The following is a 27319-nucleotide window of genomic DNA, read 5'->3' as shown; positions in this document are numbered from 1 at the left end:
GAAGATAAAAACCTATGTTCTGGAGGGAAAAAGAATCTCTCTGAATCGAAGAGAAAGTCAAGCAAACATCCGGTGCTGAGGAGGATGAAGAGATAGAGAAAGAGGAGGAGGAGGGGGAGGTGTCTATCTTTAGAATAAGTCGTGTCATATCAGAGAGAGTCAGGAGGATTGGTAAAGATGTTGAGTCCCTGCACAGACAGCAGAACAGGCATATTAAATTATATACACCCGATATTGAGCAATTTCTTTTTTTATACTGTCAAAAATTGCAAGCAAACTCACTATTGTTTGAAATCTGGATGCATGTTTAAAATGTTTCTGATCAGTCAACAGGCTACAGTTGAGCTACACTGAATGAGGCAAACACTGTTGTTTTGGTCCAAGAAAGTAGGCCAATAAATAAGACACACGGCATTATTGGTTCATCTTCTTGTCATATGATGATAGGTCACACTTCCAGAATGACTGACGCTGCCTGTGAGCTATTTTCAAAACAAATGCCGGCGATCACAACTGCAAACAAGAGGAGGAGAAGTAAGGACTAGAGAGTGGAAACTGAAGTTAATCCACAGAGTATACACCAGCTCCAGAAGGGAGTGAAAGAGTGAGAGAGGGCGGGACTGATCCGAAACAGCCTAAAGAAAAGACACAGCAGTGTTTGGGTGTGACACAGACACAGAGAGAGTTCAACATGACATCAGAGGTCAGATTGGGTCTCCGTGGTTCGCGCCTTCCCTTGATTCAGTTCACGTAATGGAAACAAAACACTGCCGTTTCTTTGGTTCACGTTCATCTGAATCTGGGAAGAACAACCACAACGTCTTCTTCTCCACTGAAAGGGACGAGTTAGAGGAGAGGTTTCTCACTTTCTGACAACACAAGGCTCATGGGAAAGTGGATTAAAGTAGCTCATTGCATCAATTTCAGTGCTTTCCCCATCAGGTTGAATTTCACAACTCAACACTCAAGATACACAAACATGATTGAGATTTTTCGGAGGAGATCTAAACACCTTCTGGTTTGAAAACTGTGGGTTGCATTAAAGTGCATAAATAGAGAGACTGGACTGTGGAAACGACAACAGCATCTGCCTCGGGGGGGGGGAAAGTGCAGAGGAAACACACAGCCCTGTGCATCTTACATACAGTAAAAACAAACAGACGGGCAAACCGTGAAAACAAAGAGTTACGCAGAAAATACAAATTAAATAATATGATTCTCAATGTGCACAGTTAAAAATGTGTCCTTCCTGAGTGATGTCATGAACGAGCAGGATCAGGAGTGTCTGAAATACCTTACATAAGTGCTGCACAATAAATATTTGTTGTTGCAATAGGAGCATTTGGACTATATAAGGAGCCAGTCCGACCTGGACTCTGACACCGTGCAGAGAAATATGCACGGTGTCAGGAGAAAGTGGGAGTGCAAGAGGAGGGAGAGGAATGTCAGGAATCAGTTTAACCCCATCTCCGGAGACCCGAGCAGGTGTCAGACTCCGCTCACTTGGAATCTCCTGGCTACCGTAGTGTAAACGTTCCTCCCTGTTGTAAAACGATGCAACTCTCCCCTCCATACAACAAGTTAACCATCGCATCTCCCCTCTCGATAACAAACTGTTCCACTGAGTGCTCCTACAGATGTGCAGCCTTCTTCTTTTCCAGCTGTTGTCTGAGTCTACAAGGCTTATTTGATTTTGCATCGTTAATCTTATTTGCAGCATATTTACTTACATATATATTTTGTCCTTTTTACCGCACGCCTTTTCATGCAATTGTTGCTTTTGTTTCACAGTTTTGCATGTGTCTTCATGTTTCCCCTAATGGAAATAGTTAAAGCGCTTGCAGCACAATCGTCCACCACAGCTTTCAGCCCCACGTCTCGTTGAGTGTTACAGATCCAGTGACTGTTTTCACCGGCGAACACGGGGCGTCAGTATAGAGAGCGATGAGTTCTTTATATGAAAATGTCCGGAGGACTGAGAGGGCATCATTTCCTGTTTGCGTTGGCTTTTAGCCCTGCAGGAAACGCCTGATGGATAATCTCTTCATATTCTTCTTTATTATTATTTTTCATGTGAATGTTTGCATCCTGTTCGCTGGACTGCATTTGAACCTTTCATGCACACAATCATGCTAACCTCAAAGTGCGACACAAAGTGTCTAGTCAGCGACTTTGTCACCACCTGCCTGGGTCCCAGCTTGCATTCAAATGATGAACTCCTCCTGACATTTGAGTAACAAATAAAAATCCTTTCATATTTCAGTCACACAGGAAACAGGAGGGCTGGGCTGTGGAATATGACCTTCGTTGTGTCAACACTATTGTGAGCCAGATGCTCTCGCTGCGATGACGGACGAGTGGTAAGGCACTTTGAATTAGACTATTGTAGAACCAAATGCTTCACTTAAATGCATCATGTGTATGGTACTCAATCAACATGCATCAGTTCATTGGATTTCATCATCTTCACTAAGAACAAAATCCAGCAACATCATCTTTTCCTAAACTTTATGCAAATGTCTGACAGCTCCCTCTTTAAAAAATAAGTGATATCATCCCTTAGAGTGAGCCAAAATGGAGAACAAAGACGGGAAAGGACTTGGAACTGGATGAGAAACCTGCAAAGCAATCGTCGAAACTCACTGAACGCTCACGAGGCGCGCTGTGCAGTGGCACTAACTAAGCATCAAATAGGTTCGGGGGGAAATCGCAAGAGTTTAGTGGGACACAATCGCTCACACTGACACGAGTCTCCAGAGGCCGAGCTCAAACAGAGGTTGCATTTAAAAAATTTAGCATCCACGTGGCTAGAAATAGCTCCGAACACAAGTCATTCCCCACCGGGTCAGCGGAGCTACAATGTGTTCCCCCGGAACTGTGTGTGTGTGTGTGTGTGACAAAGAGTAAGAGATGCTGGTGCATGTCAAGTCAAGTCAGGGCTGATTTTTAAAGTCAAATAGCCTCAGAGAGATCTACAATCTTATCATCAAACATCAAACTGCCACATATTAGTGTCCCTTCTCCGGCGCCGCATTTTAATACACAAAACAAGACAGCAGCAATCCTAACATCCGATACAAGTTGTGACTTTGTGAGAGGACATTACCCTCCATACCAGCAAGCGTTTCGCCTGCTTTTACTCACTTCAGTTTCTTTTCATCAGCATAACACCAACAGACATTGAAGTCCCAGGCTCCCGGGTTTAACTGTATAATCAACATACACTTCCTGCAAAATCCTGCTTACAGTCAAAATTGCACAAATGCATGGAAATGTTTCAATACTGAAAAGTTGCCAACATATTTGTGACATGTAGACATGTATCTGACCTCTTGCTCCTTTGCCGCATATCAATCCCCACTCTCTCTGACGTCTCACTATATCCACTGTCCTGTCTCTCAATCAAAGCCACAAAAAGCCCCAAAAATAAACCTTTAAGAAAACTTTGGATTTAGCCTTTTTCTTCTCAAGCTTGCACAGAATGGACCATCAACGACTCATAGTATGAACAGACGAACCACAAACCTCTGGATTGGTAAAGGTATTGGAAGAATGTGCATGTGACGTGGAAAGGAGGAGGTTAATTATCAATTCATGTCAAACTCAGGGTGAGAACACAAGCGAACCATCGCTGCGTCATATCTTCTAGAGAGTCAAAGTGAGATGGTGCAGGAGGAATGTTTAAATTAATCTCTAATACACGAAGCTCGTTTCACCTCCTCTCTTTCTCCTCCTGACCTCCTTTCTGTCTCTCTCCAATGTCACCCCATCATCCTGCCTGTCAGACAGTGAATCACCTCTTACACATGCTAGTGTCTGATTGCCATCACAGCCCGCACGGCCCATAAACCCGACCATAAAACACACACACAGACGATGACAAGTGTCAAGATATCATAATGACGTCCTGTGTCACAGCCCGGGCCGTTTAAAGACAGGAGCTCGCCTCAGGATGTGGAGAGGCAAAAACAGAGTGTCTGTCAGGGAGGGAGAACGATTTTATAGCTGCTATATTTAATATCAAATAAAACAGATACAGTAGGAGCATGTGATGATGGTTATTTCCAGCCTCATGTTTTCAGAGTGGTTTGTGGTTATTTCCTCATTTCCGCCCCCATCCCGTCTTTATTTTTCCACTGCCTTGCCTTGCTTTTTCCAGGTCGACTCCCTTCATGTGTACAAACCAGGAGAGAGAAGACCGGTAACCAGCGTCACCCTGTCGGAGAGTCATCACACCCAAGTTAAAAGTGGAAAGAAGCTGTAGCATCAAAAGTGCAAGGAAAAGAAACTCTTTGAACAGGGCGGCAGCTCAAAGTCCGACAGGGTGTGGGCGGCTGCTCAACCTCGACTGACCCGCAGTGTCTGGTGAAGTCTGACGCTGGGAATTGCGTAATACTCTCCGTGTTTGTATGACGAATGGGAAATGGGCGGATGCAGCCCGGAAAGGTTAGACAAGTAAACCTGTGAGTGTCCTTGCTCTCTCATGAATTTCTTTCACTGAACACCGGAATTGAAAGTCAGTTTGGATCTACAAATCTAACCAACTTGCATCACATTTTTCCATTTGCTATTCACGTTTTTCTATTTCAAACTTCATGCAGATGAAAAGTCCATAACCAGGCATGAAAGTAAGCTAACTTATTCTGTTTTCAGACTACAACAGAGGCAAATTTTTCCCCTCACATGAGCTTTTCTGCAGGATCTTCTTTGTTTACTCGTAAAAAAATCAAGCTGCTAAATATGTTTCCTCGATGAAATAATAATAAAAGGACGCGGATATAACTAAGTGGGCATGCGGATTCATAAAAATGTAGACCTTACGGTATGTTCTTTCAGGTTTTTCCTCAAGTAGACAAGAAGAAAAGCTTTTATTTTGAAGGAGTTTAGACTAAACCCATTCTGATGCAATCTCAGGACTTCAGGAAAATCTAAACGCTGAAAGGTTTTTGCAGCACAGCATCACAAGAGTTTGCATATTTGCGTCCACTTTGTATTCCACTTTTGTTTCTGCTCTGAACACTCCTCTTAAGCTCTAAATGATAAAAGAGTTGCAATGAGCAACGACACAGTGAGCTTACCCAACTGTTTAAATTGTTTTCCTATCAGCCAAATGAAGCTTTGAGTTCATCTTTGAATAAAATGTTTGTTTGTTAACGGCTTCAACATATGCCAAATAATGATTGTGTGCGTTCTGTCAGTAAAAACAAAAAAACAAAGATGCCAAAATGATCATCCCAAACTGATAGTGAATCGCAAAATCGTGCAAAATAATCCCAACAGGGTTTGTTTTCCACATTATGTTGAAATAGTTGAATAAGCTCAGCGCAGCAGGAAGCCTGAAACATTGCCGCTATCTCTGCTGTCAAACAATCCGACGGCTTTCAAACAATCCCAGAAATGTGCAAAGATAACAGCTTGACAATCTCCTGCAGGATAATACATCTCAAGCATGCAAACGTGGCTCCTTGTTACTGCATGTATTTTCCCAGTATTTCATTAAATGTCTTGTTTTGGTATTGAAAAATAAGGACTATCTCTATAAACGGTTTACATGTAGAACATGCCACACAGGCGGAGAGGGGGAGAAGGAAGGACTGATGGTGGAAGAGTGATGGCAAAGGCAACAGGCCAACGAGGAAGCAGGGGGGAGTGATGGAGGGAATGATGGATAGGTGCAATAATGGAGGGAGGGGGCCGGCTATTAGGCTGTGAATAAAGGCGAAGACCTGATGGCCCACACAGCAGCTACACTGCCATTAGTCAAGAGCTACCAACAGCCTGCTAACACACACACACGAGCTCAGTGAAGCACAGCGTGACACTGTGAGACCGCTCCGGCTTATACAGCCAATTAGAAAGGAGGGGCAGAGAAAAGTGTGTGTGTGTGTGTGGGGGGGGGGGGAAGATGGGGAGGATGTCAGAGGCAGACAGATGGAGAGGGAGGAAACTGAGAAGAGAAACTGAAAACGAGTGTGAAAATGCACGGTCACCGGTGGGGCGGCCATGAGAGCACGCCGAACATCAGAGCGAGCCAAATTCAGCTGCCCTGCATCGCCGAGGAAGAGGCGTCACACACAATGAATCCTTCACTTCTGACACGCAGCGATCTCCCCACACCCCCCCCGGCCTGGATCCTCAGCATTAACAGACATATTGATGCGATGTTTCCACTTCCCCGAGTGCAACATATCCATCTGTCTCTGGAGCATCCAGCTGATGGATCTGCATCATTCTCCTATCGCTCATTGTTAAGCTGTGCTTACACCCGTATGCAAAACAAACATGTGCTTATTTGCATCTGTTGAACATAAGCCTGCAGATATCACCATGTTTAGATATATTGTAACATCAGGCGTCGTAATGTCTGGGTTCATAACATCAACTGTGTTCGGTTCAATGAATTTCTGCAGGCGCCGTGCAGGGCAGACTAGCATTCAGCTCTATCAGTGTCGTGTTTGATGACATGCTGGCAAAGAAAAAACTCAGATTAGTGTGGTCCAGCACCAGGATTGTTTTGATTTCTTGGTTGCGTAAGAGCAAATGTTTCTGAATCCAGGGAGTCTAGTGTCAGCTAAAAATCTGACTTTCCACATTTCACGACGACAAAATAAACCTTTACTTATGTCACTTCAAAGCATGAAGCATGTCTTAGGCGTGCCGGCGTGCCACGATACTTTGGCATGGTAACAACTCGTAGCAGAAATCTGTCTGCAAAGTAAGCCAAGAAAACAGCTATTACCGCAAATGTCAACACGGATCGGGCTTTTTTGATGCAGGGTTACAAGATGCAAAACATTTTAATCGTGCAATGACAAATTTGATGTAAAAGTTTGTCTTGTTATTTGCAACTTTGCATTGTCTCTAGTATTAAAATGTGCTTCAGAAAACGTGTGCATGGACTGTCTTATGACCGCAGCTTGAGGTTAAGAGAGTAAAGGTGTTCCGCGCAGGCTGCAAAATATATCCAGAAAAGTCTGCAAGTTCTTGCCCCCCTTTTCTGTGTCTTTTTTTTCTCTCTCTCTCCCTGTTTCTGACTGTCAGCCTCCCTCTCTCCCCCCCCCCCCCCCCCCCCCCTTGCACACAAACACAGCGATGATGTGTCAGCTTCCCTGCAGGGCATCAGTCCAAATGTGAAATCAATAGTCTTGTCCCTGCCCTCAGGAGATCGGGTTACGTCCACATATACTTAAATATACACAGGGGCTCAGGTGGTCTGCTGCAGTGGATTCAGACACACACACACACACACACACACACACAGCTTTAAACATGATGCAGCACTGCAGCAGCAGGCTGCTGAGAAGAAGCCAGACATTAAAAACAGGCTCTGGTTCAAAAGATGAGGCTGACTGCTCTGGTTCAAAGTGCTGCAGTGCTGTGAAGTAAAACGAACCAGTTCATGTTCTACTAGGTTAAATTGCTGTTTTTGTCAATTAAGTTTTGTCTTCGGACGCTTCTTTGACTCTAAAATGAAACTTTAAGCACACCACGTGCTGGTTTCACAGTGTTCAAAGCCCTCCCATCCTCTGTTTTGATCGACTCCACATGAAGAAAATCATTATGCTGTCAACAGATTGTATTTTTCATCATCCTTTAGCTGCTTGGTCGAGCATAACAGAAGGTTTACATCTGCCACCTGTTAGGGAATACAAAGCACAGTGGGTATACATACTGCACAAGCAACACACAAACACACAAACACACACACACACACACACATGCATGAACAAGATTCCCTCTGCAACACGCCAAGCATGTGCAATGAGAAATGCCAGCTGGGAATATCTTACACTGTTAGCTAACTACGTTTCCCATCTGCCCTTTAAATCTTAACCCTACAGCTGGCCTCTGATTGGCTGCTGCTGAAAAGCGTCTTGTTATCTCAATGCAAAGCAACTGTCCAAGGGTGTGTTTGTGCGTGGCATCAAGCAGAAACCAAAATATGTGCCAGCCTGTTTCCTGCCACACACCACCTCCTACGGCATTCCTGTCGGGCCAACTCTGCCGTCCTATCAAACTGGGAATTCACACACACACACACACACACACACACACGCGCGCATGCACACACACTTGAGCATTTACTTGCATGTGTCTTCAGCAAAGCGAGGGGGATGGTTTCAAGGACGATCTCTTTATAAAGAGCGCCCAATGCTTGAATGAGGCGCAGTAGCAAACACTCAGAGCAGTGACGCGTTAACGCTGCATGTGTGATGAACATGTTGAACACTATTGACAGCTGAGTGTCAAATTTAGTAAGCATCTCCACATGGCAGCTGCCTCCCTCACACACGCCACTTACTGACACAAACACACACACACACACACACACAGCTAAAGAACCCTTCATAAACCTCTTTAACCCTCTTCTTCCTGGAACAGTTGAAGTCTACAGGATGCAGGTGTCTGACTCTCTGCCTCGGGGTTCTTCTCTGCTGAGGTCCCGCTGTTAAAAAGCAGCTTCTTCCTTCCACTGAGCTCTTTACACTAAACGTCAAAATGTGTCTGCGCCTTTGGCCAGTCTCACTTCCCACCTCCTGAAGGACATTTTTAAATCCTTGACAAGCTGAGGTTTGTAAGCTTTTAGCCTGCAAAAACTCAAGCCTAAGCAAGGGTTCGCAATAGCAAGGAGTCTCCTCACATTTAGTCTGTAGAAGAGGGATGGGGCATGATTTTCAAATATTACAATCGGAAAAAAATCTGAAAGTTCATGGGAATATTATCTTAAAAATATAGATTTTTCCATTGTTTTTACGTTTTGTAGGTGGCTGCAGCACAGCTGAAAGCTGTTTGCTAACCACCATTTAATAAGAAAAGAAGAAAACATTGGTACCAGGTGCCGGTAAAACAGCTGTGGCGCTGAGAGATTCTGAATCGGAGAAAGATGCAGAGACGTCTGCAGCCGTCAGAGAGTCCTGTGTGAAACTGCACTGTTACATAAAGCACAGCAGGCTGTAAATATTTGCCGAATGACACTTTAGTTTCTCTTATTCTGAGAGTTTTTACTGGGAGCTGAATCTTCCCAGCTGTTCCCTCATCTCTGGCATTAGAAAAAAAAATCGTTCTCAGGCGCTCCGCTCCAGCAGGAGCAGGATGTCAGGAGGGGCTGCAGGCTGAAGTGCTGCAAACTTTTGAAGTTCGGCTTGTTTTTAGGTCAAGAATCCTTTCATGTTTATCTTTTAAAGGCTTTTTACTAGGAGCCGAATTACCCACAGAAGTCTCCTCCCTCTCCAAAACATTAGACACAGTAAATAAAAACTAGTTTTATTACTGAATGAAGCAGACTGAGGTTCAAAATGTCTCATGCTTTTGGTCGCCCTGAGGGAGCTGCAATCTGAGCTGCCACTAACTTTGATTACCTTCACTGATTAAATGTCAAACATTTTGGTGACGTGACATGAAGCAGTCAATAAATGTTGACCTGGAAATGTTAGATTATCCAGCTAACAGCCGCTGCTTCTGAGAAATTCTGATAAACATGCATCTTACAGATGAGTCACGATAGTTTATAAAGGTGCCTTGAACTGAAAATTGACAACTGAAAAGTCAAAGCTTCATATTGATGTCTAAAGCCAGATTTTAAATAATGATCAGCCAAATGAGGTAAAGAAGAAGAAAGGGTTCAGGTGATGAGTCCTGCATCTTTACTTGGATATTTGTCTTATTGACAGTGTGTATATCAACATCTTGACTGCCTGCAGAAACTGTGAAGGACCGTTTAGTTTCTTAAGTTGTTTGATTTCGCTTCCGTTCATTCTTCTACAACATTATGATTTGTGTGCCTCCTTGTGTACTCAGCCCTGGGCCTGTTATATAACTCCCTGTAGCCACTGTGATTCACTTCTTTTCATTTTTCTTACATGTTAAGTTGAGAAAAAGTTCACGGCCTCAATTCTGACTCACTTTTTCTGCACAGCAACCAATGCCAAGCGGCAAAGGAATCTAGAACTGATTTCTTTGCGCGTTATCAATGTTTAAATCGTGAAGAAGGGGGATTTACTGATGTCCGGAAGATTTAAAAAAAAAACGGCTGTTTCTTCTCCTGCACTGCAAAACAAGTGGAAAGACTAAATCTCTTCAACTCAGATCTGTGATAGTGAGAAAATAAAGACTCACTGCACATCGTTTCTGCTTCAGACCACAGCTACAGTTCTCTCACATGTTTCTACTTTAGTGGGGAATTATCTCCTCCGGCGAGGAAGACTCTCCCGCCGACACAACCCTCAGAGGCTCCACTCCTCTTTCATTTGGCTTTGGTTTACAAGCTCCTTCTGACGGAGGCTGTTCATGGGGGTGAAGCCCTCCTTCTTTACCCTCCTCCAGCTCTGGATTTGCCTCTTTTTTTAACCCACAACAAACACATTGATCCACACTGTCAACCGGGATTCCCTTTTCTGAAAAACGGCGACACACGATAGCTGTTATGAGCGCATGACGCCTCTGACACGCATGCAATAAAACCGGCATTTGAGACCACCGTAAATAGAGCTCCAACCTATGTGTCAACATGACATTTGGCATTTGTGCAAGGATGTCTGAGTTTTGCAATGGTTACTGGCAGCTTCATCTACAGTTTTTTCCGTCTATGCTGGAGAACTGATCACCTGCAGAAAGTAGCAAAGGCATTCACTCACTCTTCTTTACACAGGGTCTTACCTCTGAAGTGGCTCCTCCTCTTCCTCCTGAGGCTAAAAGGTCAGATTAAACCACCACTCAACTCCGTAGCCGGGCTCTTTATCCCCCTGGAAAGAGAGGAAAAATAAAGAGGTTTAGTCTATTTTTGTGACAAAAGCCACAGAAAAAGCAATCTCTGTTCTCTGTCACATCATTAAAAAGTCTCTGAAATGCAAAACTTTTGGATCTGCGGCTCTGACTCGGGGAGAATTCAGAGGCTTGGCAGGCAGCAGCTGGAGGAGAGCAGAGTCGATTTCACTGTCGCAAGAATGCGGAGGATTAACTTTGGAGGGTGCTCGAGCGAGCGACTTAACTAAGTACAGACAAAAATGACACGTAGAGGCAGAAAGACACTTATCGCAGAGCTCTGAAAGCAATCAAGCGCCGCTCCCTCTTCATTAGAAAGTCTCCGTCATTACGGCGAGATTAGGAATGTGACGTGAGGCCTTTATCCAGTAAACTACAAAGACCTTTAAACTCACGAGCACTGGAGTCGAGTCATTGTGAACGCTTTCAGATGGATACAGGTTTAAAATCGTGCGCATACACTCAACGCACCGGGCGGCAAAAAAAACCCTGGCAGGAGTGAAACTCCGAGTGAAGTCTGAGTGACAAATTGGGCTGCTTGCGTTCACACATGCAGCTCCTCCTGGAAAGAGTTTTTTCGGGAGATTTCTGCAAGTATGAAAGCCCTATACGTCCTGTCTTGCCTCGCCTGACAGGGAAAGTCTCCCGCTGTGAGGTGCGTGTGTGAACAAGGAAGAGATCAGTGGTAAGCTGGCCTTAAGTTCTCCAGAAATGTTGTATGAAAACACAGGCCGATCGTTCACATGAGTCAGAGTAGAAACTCTAACTTGTGTATTAACTGTGACTCAATGCTGACAAGCATCACACATTTCAACTCATCCACAACAGTGCTGAGTCATAGCAGCCTATCCTTCCTCTATCTGTGACAATCTGCATGCTGAGTCATAGTCTGGTAATAAAATATAATGAGGGCATGTTAAACAGCCTGTTGGTCGTAGGGTTACAACGTGCTGAGCTGGCCGGGGAAATATCAACGCTATGATTTGGTCGCAGTGTGTGTTTACTTTTTGTGTGTGAGTGTGAGAGGTAGGCAGCTGATGTTATGGCTAAATAGGAGGAAGATATTCCTGCTGGCCTCAGCTGTTCCTGCTTTTTTTTTTTTTTTCCTCTACACAGCAACTGTTGTTCAAACTCAGCATGAGGCCAGACTGTGTGTGTGTGTGTGTGTGTGTGTGTGTGTGTGTGTGTGTGTGTGTGTGTGTGTGGTAACAGGGAGAGTGTGTCAGGAGGAGTATGACTTTATGTGTCATGTATTAATGCGAGCCAAAAGCACACAATTGCCTCATCAGATTACAGGTCACCTCCCCCATCCAGGTCTCTCTCTCTCTCTCTCTCTCTCACTCCCTCTCTCTCTCTCTCTCCCTGGTGTAATTTGCACACAGTTAACGTTTGATAACGCTCAGTCAACACAAGGCCGGTGAACAGGTGTGACAGTGACACATGGATCTGTGCAGCTGCAGGGAACACAGTTGCTGCAGTCACAACAGCAACAGGGGCCGCCCCCGCCTGCAGGCAGCTGGCCTCATGTTGAAAACAAAGGATAGGCCTGCAGCACATGAACAGACAAACTTGACCGGCTTATGAGCAAAAACAAAGGTTGTGGTTGTTGGGAATATTTTAAAACCTCAGTTGTGGCAAAAAAAGACTGCTTCAGCTTGCAGTCAAACAGGCGGCAATGGCTGCAGCATTCATCCACAAAAAGCTCCTGTGACAACATTAAACAGAGAATTGTTGCAGAAATAGACTTCTTAGTAAATGTAAGAGCCTTATTTTTTTTTTTTAATGAATCAAAGCTCTAAGATTACTCACAGAACATGGGTCGATTGTTTAGTTTTTTTGTGATCGTGTGTGTCACAGAAACATTGGGTACAAAGCATCTAAAGCCCTTCGACATCACTTACTGAGGCGGCTGTAGGAAGCGCAGCAACTCTGATGTTTTGCATCTAAAACAGCTGATTTGTGTCAGGAGTCTGGGTGGTTTTTGAAAAACAAGGCATCTTTAAAAGACTTTTCTCAGCAGGTTTTATTTCTGTGATACGTGAACATACTTTGACTGACAATCTGAGTCTGTACCTATTGAACCTTTAAGTCACTAAGACTTTTCAACATTTTGGAAAGTCGAGTCAAACGCTCGACGCTGAGTGACATTAACTAGAAACAGCAGCCTTTTTATTCACGCTGAGCAGACTCCTCTGGCACTATAAAAACACACAACAACCCAGAAAGGTGCCCTGTTAGCGCGTCGCTGCCTCTACAGAAGTTACTTCTTCATTGCACTTTTTTTTTAAGCGGCCTACATCGCTGGCCCACTTCAACAACAGAGCAGGGGGGGGGGGGACACAGGCTCCTGTGTGGTGGATACAGGTGTGTCCTTGTCCACCCACACTTCACTTCCCCCATTAACAGCAAATCCTTCGGGGGGGGGGGGGCATGCTCATTTCCGGTTCGAGGCGGGAAGTGGGTAGGAGGGCAAGGCGCCGGGCCAGCAGCGGTGATGATGATGTCACAGCAGGAAAAGAAAGACAGGATTGTTGAAGGGGAAGTACAGAACATGAGTAAGCGGGAACAAGCGGAGGTGAACGAGAAATGCATGTGGTACTGTAACACCAAAAGACTTCTAACTCATCAGACGGTTTGCATTTAGCGTGATGGACTAATCCTCTATTTATAGACACAAACGGTAATGAAGAGTCTAACATGGCCACATCACAGGCTGATCCCGAAGCTGCACACACAGGAAAAGATGACACACAGACCACCACACAGGGTCTTTGTTACTCATGATGACACACCACATTAACTGGGCACATCAGTGTGCCTTACATCCCTTAGGCACTTTCAAAGAGGACAGAAAACCCCCTCAAAATCCTACTCTTCATTTACAGTTGTCCCCGTTTGTGCTAGTCATCAGTGTTTTACTGTTTTATAAGATTTCCACCCGAATCACCAGCTCAAAAAATTAATTCCATTATGCTGTAATCATGCTGTACTTTGTATAATCTGAATCTTTGATATTTACATATGGGGGGAGGTGCCAACTCGATTATGATCAGTAAAATATTCTTATTGACGCCACACACTTGAGGATTATTTGGACAAATAATCAGTTGTGACGAGCCTCGGATCAAGCCACGCCCCCCCCCAGATTGATTTTTTTGGGGGTCAGCAAACTATTGCTATGGGGTAACATGGTCTTCACAGTGATGCAGGGACAATACAAAACCACCGTTCTGCATTAAAGCTCCTTTCAAAAAGTCAGAAGATTGACATTTAGAACCTGCAAAATGAAAATGAACGGATTTCCTGATCTTGTTTTTTTTTTGTTTTTTTTTAAATCGAGGTCACAAGTGGAAAAGTAAACCTCCTACACAACACTATCAACGACTACAGCCTTGAAACTTACTACAAACCTGCATCAACAAATCTCTCCACATAATCCCGCAGGGGTGTCGTAATGCATTAGATGAAATGTTAAAAATGTTAAATCCTCCCCGTGTGTTTAGCTAAGGAGCGTGCTTATCTAACCTGTTTAAAACACAGCAGGTCATCGACTACACTGTGAGATAATAACACAACAATCTAACATTTTAAAGGCAAAGAAAAGGCAAAGAAAAGGCTGTGTGACGCTCTAATCTGGCTGTGACCTCTACTTCACAACACAAAATGGATAAACTTCCTAATTCAGCGCTCGTGCGTATAATAACTAAGACTTGGGGGGAGATTTGATTGATCAGGAATCTTAATCGGGTTCCAGGGCGAGATAAGGCCTCAGTCAGCCCCTGACCCCGAGCCTTCCTGGAGGTTTCATCGGCGGTGAACCATGAGTCGGCTGATTGATGTTTGGTCACAAAGCCGATCTTCACTGGGGAAAGGAGCATTAGTATTGATCAGGGGGTCGCTTTTAAAACAAGTCAAGTACAACTTAAAGAAGACGCTGCCGCAGAGGGGAGCGGGCGACCTCGTCACAGGTTCAACGCGAAACCACTTCAAAAAGACGTCAGTGTCGGAGTTTCAGTCCGAAAGCCTTTCAGGACAATCGAACACGTTAAACTGCACATGCCTCCTCGCTGTGACGAGCCTGTGGCGTCCATGTTTCCAAAGAATACAAGAAACTGACATGTCTGTCTTTAGGGCCGCTATCCTGCATCAAATCTGATTTTTCTGACTCACTAATCTTCACAGGTGCTAAACGATGGTGAACATCATAACGAGCATTATTTAAAACTCTACCTGCTGGACATTGGGCGCCGTGCATTGAAGAAATCCTCACATCAGTTGTTTTACAGGGCGCTCACTGCACCGGGGGTATTGCTTTAACAATACTGCTCATAGTGCAATCACATTAAATATGCAATAACAAACGAGCTGCTTTATCATTTAATGTGCAATAACAATCATGGTGTAAAAGCATCTGATGTGCAATAATGTTCCTGTCAGGTGCAGTAATATCCAAGCCCTACAATGCTCTTTTTGATCAATACTTTATTAATCCCATGAGGGGAAATTACTTTCACACTCTGTTACGCACTAGTGGAGAGAGAGAGAGAGGGTGAGGCTGCACATGAAGGAGCAACAGAGCAGTTAGGGGATCGGTGCCTTGCTCAAGGGCAAGTCAACAGTGCTCAGGAAGCACCTTTTTCAGCTAGCGAACCAATTTCCAGTTTGGTGACCTGCACCGGGACATGAACCAGCGACCCTCCGGTTCCCAGTCCAAGTCCGTGCTACTGCCGCCCCTTACATCAATTACATTGTTTTTATTGCTGTAAGTGAAATTTGACAACATGCACAGCCGTACTCCTCCAGGACAAATCTAACACAGCTGCCCATGTGGTGCACCTGATCGTAGTTGAGTAATCATATAAGGACTTTAAAGTGCCTCCTGGTCCCATGACAAGTGAGTCTCTGTCCAAACAACCTGCACTGTTTACAGTGTGAGCTTTCCCCCGGTGTTGTTTAACTGACCTTCCACTCTCACCGACACACACACACACACTCGCGGTGCGTGAAGTCTGGTTGTGATTACAAGGAGTTGATCTCCTCTCCTCGCTGGGATTCTCCACGGTCCCTGCAGTGAGCGCCCGGCTCTGGAAAAACCACACATGGTGGGAATTATGGAACAATGCTGCGTCAGGAATTTTCCCACGATGGCCAGCGGGACCTCCATCAGACCCCACCGGCCCGGCTTGCTGGGGGTTTATGGGTAATGTAACACACACATACAGAGTTACATGATTTAATGCCTCTTGTGTTGGTCCACATTTTGAACCCGGTGCCCTTGCACTGGATCATAATGGTCCATTGTGTTTGAGAATTTTAACAAGTTTGTGTTGGTTTCAGTTAAATGTGAAACATTTCACCGGGTTCAATTCTAAAATCTCAGCTCAATTTTAAAGGGGGATTACATGATTTTGAAAAAGTTAGGTTGGTTTGAAGAGATCGATTGAACGGCTTGTGCTGGTTAAAAAAAAGCATCTTGCTTTAACAAAAAGGTCTATTTTTGAAATAATCCTTCCCTTAATGTTGTCAGAAACAATTACAATCCGAGCGCCCATGGATGCACTTTGATCTAGCGCATTTGCTCCCGAGGATTACGTTGCAGACATTAAAACCTGTCATGTGGCTGCCGAGTGAAGCAACCTACTGGCATCAACCATGACGACCAGATTTTACAGACTTCTACACCTACTAAGAGCTAGGTGAAACATTTCAAGTTTCAACGCTTTGTTAGAAGAATGAGTGGTGCAACATTTCAAATGTTTCCGTGTCGTCAGGTAGAAATTTACGTTCAAACATCACCCAGTTTGAACCAATCCACCATCTACTGTTATCCAAACATGTTTCAATCCAATCAAAATACAACAAAACAGATCAGTGTTACAACTTCTTCGGTGCTTTATTGATATTTTCATGAATGTTGAATTTGTATGTGTCTCGGCAGCAAGTCTCCTCCTTCCTGTTCTGCAGAGTAACTCCATTCTCTCGTACAGCATCATGCAATTTCATGAAAAAGGTGAGTAAATTAACGCATTTTTTCATTAATTATTTTAACTTTGATTTCACCTGAGATGGAATGAGTTTTGCGAGGGAACTTTATTAACGTTATCCTTGTGTATAATTTATTTTTCCCCCAGTCATGCTGCAGTCTGGAGGAGCATCTCCGCAGCCAGCAGAGTCGGTAGCCATGCCTCCTCCTCCCTGTTGGGACGTCAGAAGAGCAAGATTGACAGCTTCTACATCACCATGGATAAGCACCTCATACCGCTCCCTCTGGGCATTTGATGAACTTTTCAAAGCACATAACATGTCTCATGATGCAGCATTGGTGAATTTCTACACATTCTTGAAAAATGTGGTCGTTGTACATTGTACCTTCATTCACAATGTTTTGATTTACAGAGAAAATAAAATGTCACTGTTTGAAAATTACTTTTTTTATTTAAAATCATTCTTACAAATAATTGTAACACTTCATAGTGTAAATACCGAACACTTAAAGGAGTGACACTAACACTAGCCAGGTAGTAAAAAAAGGTGTCGTAGCAGAGTTACTTGTCTAATCCCTAAGTGTTATTTTAACTCTGTTTAGCGAGTGTTAAATGTTTAACTATTTCAAAAGTGTTGATTTGACTCTAGAAAGTGTGGAGCTATATAAACCCTGAAAAAGGGTTGAAATCAACTCTGCGGGAGTTAATTCAACACCGGTGAAGTAGGTCTTTTTGCTGTACCTCGGAGTCACTGATCTCCTCCAGCAGCTGGAGCCGGCTCGTCCCTCTGCCGTCTTCTGAGTTCATTCTCAAGCTCTGCGATGCGCTCGTCTCGGCTTCTCACTCCATTCTCAAGCTTTGCGATGAGCTCGTCTTGGAGCCTCAGTACTTCCTTAAACGCTGCGATGAGCTCGTCTCGGGCTCTCAGCACACCGAACAGCACCGTGTTCTCCATTTAAAGCTAGTGGGCTAAATTTTAGTTCAGATGCAGCCTCTCTGTATGTTGAAGGGTTGTTTGTCTCTGAAGTGTGAATTGTGTATTTTAACCAGCTGTAGCCTTAACACTCACAGAATGTTTTTTTTTTTTTTAAATGGGCAACGCCCTCATAACCATCGCTGGTGTTTCTGCGTACTTTTAAAATCTATTCATGTTTTTGTTTTTGTTCAGCAGGATTGTTGTTATGAGTGTAGGTTGCCAGGCAACCAGAATACAAACCAGAAGTTATGCTGCGTTCCATTTGATCTTGGGAGTCGGAAATTCCGAGTTGCAGTCTGTTACGTCATCAGGAACGCGCCCTGAAGTCAGGATTCCGACTTGGAAACTCGGAGAATCTTCAGTAGCCTGAGTTCAAATCCAACATGTCTGCTACGTGCATCAACAGCAAAGTTTAACCTGTAACTGTTTATTAGCAGCTTAGTCGTCTTTTTGTGTCATTAAATCAATCACACCGATGGTATCGTGCAAGTTCTCTTGTTAGTAGCTAACAAAACAAAGGTACACCTGGAGGCGTCCATGTTGCTTTTTCCGACTTGCAACTGGAACGCAGTTAACTCTGAAGAGTTGGCAACAAGTTGGACAAGCAACATGGACACCTACCAGAAGTAAAAAAAAACGCTTGGTGGACACGGGGCCTTAATTGCTAATCATCACTAAAATGTTCAGATTAAACTTTACTGTTGATTCACGGGGCGGCATGTTGGATTTGAGCTCAGACTACTGAAGGTCACCAATAAGACACACCAGGGGTCTCCAACAGGTAGCTCGGGAGCTACTGGTAGCTCGCGGGCAGGTTTTCAGTAGCTCGCCTACAGGTTGACCGACTGTGTTAAAAATAAAAATCTGGTACGGTAAATGCACCTCTTCCCACTATTCATATATTTGGCCCATAAAAACAAGTATGAAGTACTAATGTTTTCTTGGACGTTGATGTGAATTTAAGATTATTGATAAGCATTGGCTTGTTGCAATTTCACACTTGTACAAACAGCAGCTTAATTCAGCTGAGCGATGTAAATAAATGCAAGTAGCCCTCGGGCCACTTTCATTTTTTGAAAGTAGCTCTCAGATGAAAAAAGGTTGGAGACCCCTGTACTGGAGCAACTCCAAAACTACTTCATCAGAAATAAAGTCAGAAACGTCTCTTCTCACTGACGACGGTTCCTTTTAATAACTTCTCAACGGGGATCACCAACAGCAGCAGGGGGTCAACCTGACCAACCACAAATGAGTCAGTGACCCATAGCCTCAAAATGTCGGTCATGGTGCCAAAACTCAGGGGGCGGATCTCGAGTCAGTCACTGGGTTTAGTCACTGTGTGGCACGTGGTGGTGAAATAATCAGAAATCACTCGAGAGTGAAGATCAGCGGGGCAGAGAGAGATTAGCAAGCTACTCAGCCGCTAAGTTAACCCAGAGTCTCAGTGAATAGAGGCTCGGGCTCACTCGCAGAGCGGCCGGGGTATTAGTCAATGAGATTTGGCAAGAGGCAGCCACACACGCACACACGCAGCGTTATTTTGTGAGATTAAGCCTGCAGGTTTGAGTGACTGTCAAGGGATTCTCTCGCAAAAATGTGTCAATCCACTTCCACTACAGCAGCCACGGCTGTTTCCACTTGTAGGTCACTGCGGTAACCGAAACGCTGCATTCCTTCAGCGTCCTATAGCCCCCATGTAAAAAGGAAAATGGTGCAGGCTGCCAACATCCCTCCGTACAGTAAGTGTAGAGAGCAAGCTCCAAGCCAAGAGTGAAAGAGTGTGATTTTGGCAGGAAAACGAAGGCTGACCTCAGTGTTTCCATGCCGTCGTATTTCACATGACATCATCTGCACTGAAGAGCTTTTTTGTGGTTCTCATAAACCTGTCCGCTCCCTCCGTCTGATACATCTCACCTCTTCCTCACAGGTGTTTTTCCTCCTTCTCTTTTTGGCCGCTCGCTCAGATAACGCGACGATTGGGGACGTGGGGGTTGCCCTTCTTGGTTCTCGGCCCGGGATGTCAGGCATGCTTTCCAGCCAACCGCGCTCGCCCCGTTTTAGAGGTTTCACCACACACTTAAGCGTCGCCTGGATCGTGTAGCCACTATTCCAACACACATCAGCCAGGCTCACTTTCATCATTATGGGTTAGAGTGAAGTTAAAAGGTCCAAGGGCTGGAAAAAAAGTAGGCTACATTGCATATTTAATGGCAAAACAAGCCCCAGTATTTCGGTGTGCTGATATTCTGCGGGTTGATGTGTGAGCTCAGAAACACTTGAAACAGTTGGAACATTTAAATTATGTAAGAAGGAGCCTTTTTTTTTTTGTTTCTGTGTATGTTTGCAGGGGAGCACAGCGTCTTCAATTGGAACAACTGAAGGAGAGGGCAACTTAAAGGAACATGCTGGTGTTTTTTTTTTTAACCTGGGCCCAATTTGTGAACAATGGCCGCCTGGCCATGCAGCTGAGACACTTTTAATGGCTGCAACTTGACCCTTTTAGGAAATTTACAAGCAAGCAAAGTACGTCCACTGAAACGTCTTGTTTTTAGATACTGACAGGATCCGATTGTTCTTCAGCGTTGCAGACAACCAGACAGTAAAAAGACGTTGTTAAAGATAAAGAAGAGGGTTTTTTTCGAATCCATGAAAAAGCCGATAAATCACTCTCGTCAAAGCTACCAAAATCCAGTGACAAAAACACTCATTATTCCACGCAGAACATTGAAGCATTTCCCTGAAAAAGAGCACCTTTCAAGCCTCTCTTGATGCTGCATGCCGAAGCAAACTGCAGGATCACTCCAAAAATGTTGCATCACGAAGTCAATTAGACCTTTTAAAAAAAAAAAAAAAAAAGGGAAATTCCACTTTTCTGTACGCTAATATCTGGATATATTCTATGCGTGGAAAACATTTGTTTATTGAAATAACTCCGGCCATTGCTTTTTTTTTTAACCACACAAACAAAAACCTGCCACCCCGACCACACCATCACTCACTGGAACTACATCTGAAACGCTCGCTGATAGGCACTATTGTTTGTGTACTCGGAGCAGAATATGAAAATTATTTCTCGGTGGATTTGACGGGAACATAAAGTGGAAGTTGATGGTTTGAGAGCAACTGTGCAAACATAAACTCCTCCAAACAGAGATCATCTAAACATTTGGGGCATGAGGCAGGCATTTCACAGCGGGGTGAGGGAAAACAGAGAAGCTCACTTTGTTTGCATGCGTGTCTGTTTCTCTCTCTCTCTCTAAAAAAAAAGTCTGTTTGATGGACTTAAAGTGCATCCAGAGGCTGCAAAACGACAAACACACATAATCAACCCTGCACAAATAAACACATGCACACGCAAACCGATGTAATGTCTTCCTGGGAACTAGCTGAACTCTGATCATAAGGGGGACAGAGAGGACACAGCGAGGGGACATGTTGACAGAAACGTTTCACCTCATTGACACGTGTGTTTTTAAATTGATCGCAAAATGTCAAAGTTGCTCGTCATATGGAGATCTACAGAAGAAGTATTGCAACATCAGGCCTAACTACATGAGGGCCACCTGCATATCATTTAGCGATCCCTTACTCGTCTTTAATCTCAACTCTTCCACGAAACTGATTTGATGCATCATGCTGCAAAGATTAGCAGGGAATACTCAAACAAGTAGCTTTGAGAAGCAACAAGTACAAGTTTAAATGACGTCCCTTTTATGGTGCACAATCTTAGTTTGCTCTATAAAGTGACTGTGATCGATTATTTCTGAAATTTTTACGCCACTAAATAGGCCATATTTTATAATCGCTGAAGACTTTCAACTAAATTAAAGGCCTAACTTACAACCTTAAATGAAACTGATGGACAAGGAGAAAGTCTAAGGCAACAAATTGACACAGAAGCTGGAGATTGATATAACACACTGCATGCCCTGCTGCCAAGAAATCCGCCTTTTAATTCATTTCAATCAGGGATGCAAAACTGCACATGTGGCGGCAATACACAGAGTAGGAAATAAATCCACTTTCTGCTCGCATGTTTACACCAGACAGACGATACATCACCCAGTCTCCATACAGCAGCCAGACGGCACATATACATTTCCTCTGAGTTTGCACTTAGAGCTCTCGCACTCTTTCTGAATGCCTCCTTCGAGTTGCCTTAAGCATTTTGTGTCTCTGCAAGACCCATTATCCGCGACCGAGCTTCTAACGGCTGTCCATCAGCGCAGACAGGCCGCACCATCCATCACACCATCCCGTGACTGTTGTGGTGGAGCTTCAGTCGGACTTTCTGTACGCAGGTGGAGCAGAATAAGAAACGTGATACCATAAATCACCTCCTCGACTGCTCCTCCTTCCAGCTGATACCTGATGCAGCTGCAGGAATCCTAGATGAGAATTCCCACTGGGATGAGATTCCCTTTTCAAACCTTAAACGCTAAGATCAGTTTCAGGTTGAGTACCCACCTGTGTTTTTGCAGACATGTGCATGAAAAGCTCAGGAAACCGCCTCGAAGCTTCGTTGAAGTTGCAGGCATTGAAAACCCGGACAGTGTGCTGCACAAAACATCTTATATTTGCATGGTCCCTAACTTCCCATCACGCGTTCAGCTAAACTAACAAAGACTGACCCCCTGCAGCAATGAACAGAGCAGGCCATCTGTAATACAGTAGAGGAGGAGGAGGAGGAGGAGGAGGGGGTGAAATCAGCCACCTGTCATTGTCAAAGTCACACCGACTGATTAATGGCTAAGCTGCTTAACTAAAATGTACAGTGAAAGAGGAAGGAAACAAAAGGGACCATTAATGAACAGACAATACGACAGGCTGGACGTGTTTCATAGCAGATAAGAGAGAAAATATGAAAATAGGTCAACGAAGAAGAGATGTGGAGATGAAGAGTGGAAGACTGAGGCGGTCTACAAAAAGTCTACATATTTCTAGTTTTAGATTTCGAAGACAGGCGGTTGTCGCACGGAGCCTGAAGAAGAAAACATGCAAAGAAAGAACGAAGGGAAAAATGTTTCGATGAGCCAGCTAGCGCAAAGAAACCCTTTGCTTTGTAGTACATCCTTCAAGGTGTTCATGCAGCAGCAGCAACAACACAGTATTTAGTATGACGTGCAACCGTCACTTTTACTGCACCTGAAAATTTGCACTTACTCACTCTACCTACAAATTAAAACCAACAGCAAGATGCAACAAGTGCAAACTGTTTTCTTAAGCCTGTTCAAAGGTTAACTTTGACGTGAGAGACGATCGACAACATCAAAACATTTTACAGCTCCGAACACTATGAATCAAGAACCTCTAAGGCTGTAAAAGTTGGACTTCTCCTTCCAGAGTCTAAATCCCATCAGGGCGTGCAACGTTCACCCAGTGGCACAGATATGAAAACTAACACGCCTAAGACATCCAAATGGAGGTCAATTTTCTCCATTTATATCTCTGGTTGTCTTCTTCATAGCAGTGTGGGCATGCGCCTGTGCGCTTGAGTGCACCTGCTGAATGAGGACCCAGATCGTGTCGTGCCCTGGAAAGAAGAGAGGCTGTCCTCCTTCTGCCGGCTCCAATCAGCTGCACAGGAGGAGAACTCAGGCTGATGTGTCCATACATTTCTCATACATCTCCATAGCTTCCACACCACCCTCTGATATAAATCAAAGGCTACATGTGGCCCTCAAACAATTCATTTCCTGCCATAGAGGGCCCTGATATCAGTATCTCAGTTTGCATAAAAAGGCCAACAGGAAGAGCAACCCTCGATCAGAAACAGAGGAGGCTGCAGCCACCGTGGTTAGCCATTTGTCTTTGTCTCCAAATGGCAGGGGCAGCTGCCACCAAAGGTCAGCAAAATGTTACCAGAACAAGGCCCTATAGTGGCGAGGACAACGTGCCTGTGACAAGAGAGGGGGACACACCCAGGTGGAGTGACGAATACACACTCTCTCTCTGGTTTTCACCCACTCAGACTCACACAACACGCCCATAATGTGGCGTCTTGTTTGGCTTCAAGGATCTGGATTTAAATGCAGCCTGCTTGACTTTCCACTCAGGGTGGATATGACAAAACATATGAACAACGAGTACTTAAACATTGATTGAAAGTAGTCACAACAGATGGCATGATAATGCTAAGTATAGTGGCCTTAAGGTGACATCTTTTCAAGGCTTTCTATGAGTAAATATAATTAAAACCAGTAGAGTTAAGTTGTTTTATTTTAACAGCGATCTCTGTGATGTTCTTCAAGGGGCTGTGAGCCGAGCTGCTGCTCTCATAAGTTCAGTTAGGATCCCCCAGTTTGTCATTCATCAAGAGGTTTTTAACTGGAGCTGATTCTTCTGCAGAGGTCTCTTCACATAAAACAAACAATAACAGCTGGGGAAACAAAAGAGACCACAGACACAATACATCAGGAGGGGCTGCAGACTGAGCTGCTGCTGAGATCACCTCCGCTTGTTTTAAAAGGATTTCTCCACAGAATGTTTTCCCCATCCTAAACCAGGCTGACCTGGTCATTCAAATCTGTAAACAACATAAATGCACAGTCACAATAAGAATGTGTGTCTGTCAACTGACGTGTCTAATGGGGGCTGTAAGCCAAGCTGCTGCTAACATTAGCATAGCATGTTTGGAATGATTACTACGGGTTGTCGACAAGGTTTTTAAACAAGAAGAAAGTTATCCAGAGGCCTTGTCTCCTTCAAAACAAACAGGTATGAACCATGTAAAAAATCATTTAAAAAGCAGTTTCAGGTTAAAGATCTGTGTCACTTCACTGCTCTTCAAAGGACACATGATCGACTTTGAGGGGGCTGCTAGCTGATCTGACTCTAACATCATTGTAAAATACATTGTGTAACTTTTTTTTTTTTTTTAACAAATTGGTCATCTTTGGAGGGTTTCACTATCACACTTTCATGCCCATTGGTTACACTCGATTACCGGCGGTGCAAAAGATGCTTTGCAATCCAAAGTCGGTTACTGTACAGTTACTTTGGTTTTCTCTCCGCCCATGAAGAAAAACCATTTCCAGAGATTATAAGAATTACTCTGATCCTGTAAAGAGATTGTTTAATTTTCCAGCTCTAACGTGGTGCATCATGTTTGGCATCAAGGAGCTGGACCCAAATGCAGCTGTTGGCCTACTCCAGTTTGTTTTCTTCTTCCAAACCCTGGCCAAAGTACCTCCTATCAGTGGAAATATCAGCTTACACTCTCCCCTCTGGCTCTCCATCAGGGGTGTGTTGAAGGCTGCGTTTGAAGTGCCATCCTCTCCCCTTACCCTCCTTTACCCACATACAGCCCCCTGGCTGTAACCCAACCGGGGTAAACTTACACCATCACCACCTCCAGCCTCATCTCTGGAGCTTTTGTGAAGGAAAGTCTTCTGGATGGGCGGAGGTCAGATATGGCTCTTGCGACTCACGCGACACAGCCAGTAAAGTGCTGACAGACCGGCGCACACAAACTAAGAACAGCTTTTCCTTTCTGTTCTGCTGATCAGTCGTCAAGCCAAGAATTTCTCTGACAACTGTTTTTCTCGTCTGATCAACTACATCCCAGAGAAATCAAGCGTTAAAAAAAAGAGATAAGAAAGGCGGCAGCTGAAGGATTCATTCAGTAGAGCAAAAGGATTTTTTTTTATTCCCCTCTTCCTTAAGCAAAACATGTCAGAGCGGCTGAACGAGCAAACCATGTTTCTGGTTAAGAATTTGGAGCTGAAGTTTCTCCCCCTTGAAGGTTGTCTGTTCGACAGATTCAAGAAAGAGAAAAGCTGACATTGAAAAACTCCTGACATGTGCATTTAAACAGAGGCAGAGAAATGACACGCTCTCCCTCTAACATGTGTTTTACCCCTGTGGCTGGAAATGTAATCCATGACTGAGCTTTTTATGACTAAGCTGTGCACCATACTACCTGAATGCAATGACTTCAGATCTATTAAACACTGCCTCTTACATGAAGTGCTGCATTGTCCCCTGTTTCATGTGTTTGCACTATTTTTTTTTTTTTTTTTAAATCACAACTAGCTCTGCTTCTTGGGATGAAAACGTTGATATACAACACTGACAATCTAAACCGAGCATATTAGGGTCTGCTTTCAACAATAATGGGATTTGCTTCGTGACTTTGCCAATAACTTTTATGACAATAATCATGTTGGAATTCAGCCACAGGAATATAATGAGCCCAAAGATTTGCCTCAAACATCAAAAACAGAGCAACGCCTCCATTTAACGTAACCAGTAGATAATTAAACACACTGAGCACAGGAAACAAAGACACAATACTCATCCCCAAAGGGACAAACACAAAATATCACTGGCTTTCCAGATGTGCTTGTGGCATCAACACATTTTTTGTTTTTGTCTAGACGCTGAGTGAACTCCAAAACCCTCCTGCAAAAAAAGCAAACGTTAAGGCTGGAGGGGGAAGAGACCATAAGGCCAGCAGTTATTTTCAACCCATTAACTGCACTGTAAGCCAATGGGTCGCATTGTTGCAGCACTGTCTCCATGCCCAGAATAATGGGCTCCTAGTCGAGTGCTTTGTGGATGCAAATCAAGCGCGCCTTAAGGGACGCAGACGGCCTATTATGATGCCACTGTGGGGAATAAAGGCCGGGCCAAGTGGCCTTTTTTTTCAGCTGTTTGTTTTGCGTATTCGCCCCTGAAGGGAAGAGTTTAAATCCAATCCACGCCTAGCTTTGGTTCAGTGACAAGAGTCAGAAAAAATGTATGTTCACTTTGTGAAAACTCAGGTAAAAAGACATTTACAAAAAACAACTATTGGAAAGACTTTCAAAAGTGGGCCAAAAGGAAAAGTTATTTTTCACCAGCTTCTTGAAGACACTGAATAAATCGGGACCAGATTTCACCGGGATATCTTCTTCTGGCACAAGATCCATGGCACAATCGTTCAAGTAAGCAATGCATCATGGTCACCACCGAGATAATGAAAAGTGTGAAAATGATTGAGTCGCAAGTAATGAGAAGAGCTGGATTCAAAAGTCCCACAAAAAGCTAAGTAAACTGCACTCAAGCCCCCAAAGTTTCTCCAAACGTGGCTTCCCATCAGGTTCTCAATCGAGTGCGTGAGCATCCAAGGGTCAACTCTGCCTTTGCAAACTTTCTTTGTGGAGTTTGGAAATCAAAGCTTAAAAAGGGCTCACAGTTGGTGCTGACTGGGAAACAGAGATTCAATATGGTAGAAAATACAACACCGTATGGTATGGTACACTATGACATGCAACACTTTGTTGCAACACTGTTCCTGTAATGGAATAACGATACGATAATATCTTCAATAGTATAAAGCACATATAAATAGGATACTGTACGGTACTATACAGAACTCTTTATGGTCCCTGTAGCGGAATAATGATATGATACATGTTACGTTATACTCTATTGTCCCTGTATTGAATTACGGATACAATATGGTCACTTTATTGTCCCTTAAATGTAATAACGATATGGTACAATATGATATTCTTTATATATTGTTGTATTGATGCATTATGATGAGATAATATATGATACACATGTTGTTGTTGTTGTTGTTGTAGTAGGGGAACTCGTCTTTGACTACATT

General features: G+C 43.9%; 1 protein-coding gene across 5 annotated transcripts in view; it reads right to left on the bottom strand.

The window, feature by feature from the left end:
* raph1b (Ras association (RalGDS/AF-6) and pleckstrin homology domains 1b) overlaps positions 1 to 27319 on the bottom strand; it is a 50766-nt gene that overhangs the window by 22110 nt on the left and 1337 nt on the right. For 4 of the 5 annotated variants that reach the window (XM_061032974.1, XM_061032972.1, XM_061032976.1 and 1 more), the window contains exon 2: positions 10657 to 10742. The exons of the other annotated variant lie outside the window; for it this stretch is intronic. The gene's annotated coding sequence lies outside the window, so the exon portion shown is untranslated. The remainder of the gene's footprint in view (positions 1 to 10656; positions 10743 to 27319) is intronic. 5 annotated transcript variants of the gene reach the window in all.

The sequence above is a fragment of the Labrus mixtus genome, chromosome 24 (genome assembly GCF_963584025.1).
Source record: "Labrus mixtus chromosome 24, fLabMix1.1, whole genome shotgun sequence".
Lineage (NCBI taxonomy): Eukaryota > Metazoa > Chordata > Actinopteri > Labriformes > Labridae > Labrus > Labrus mixtus.
The sequence above is the reverse complement of the archived record's forward strand: the minus strand, read 5'-3'. Positions and strand labels throughout refer to the sequence as shown.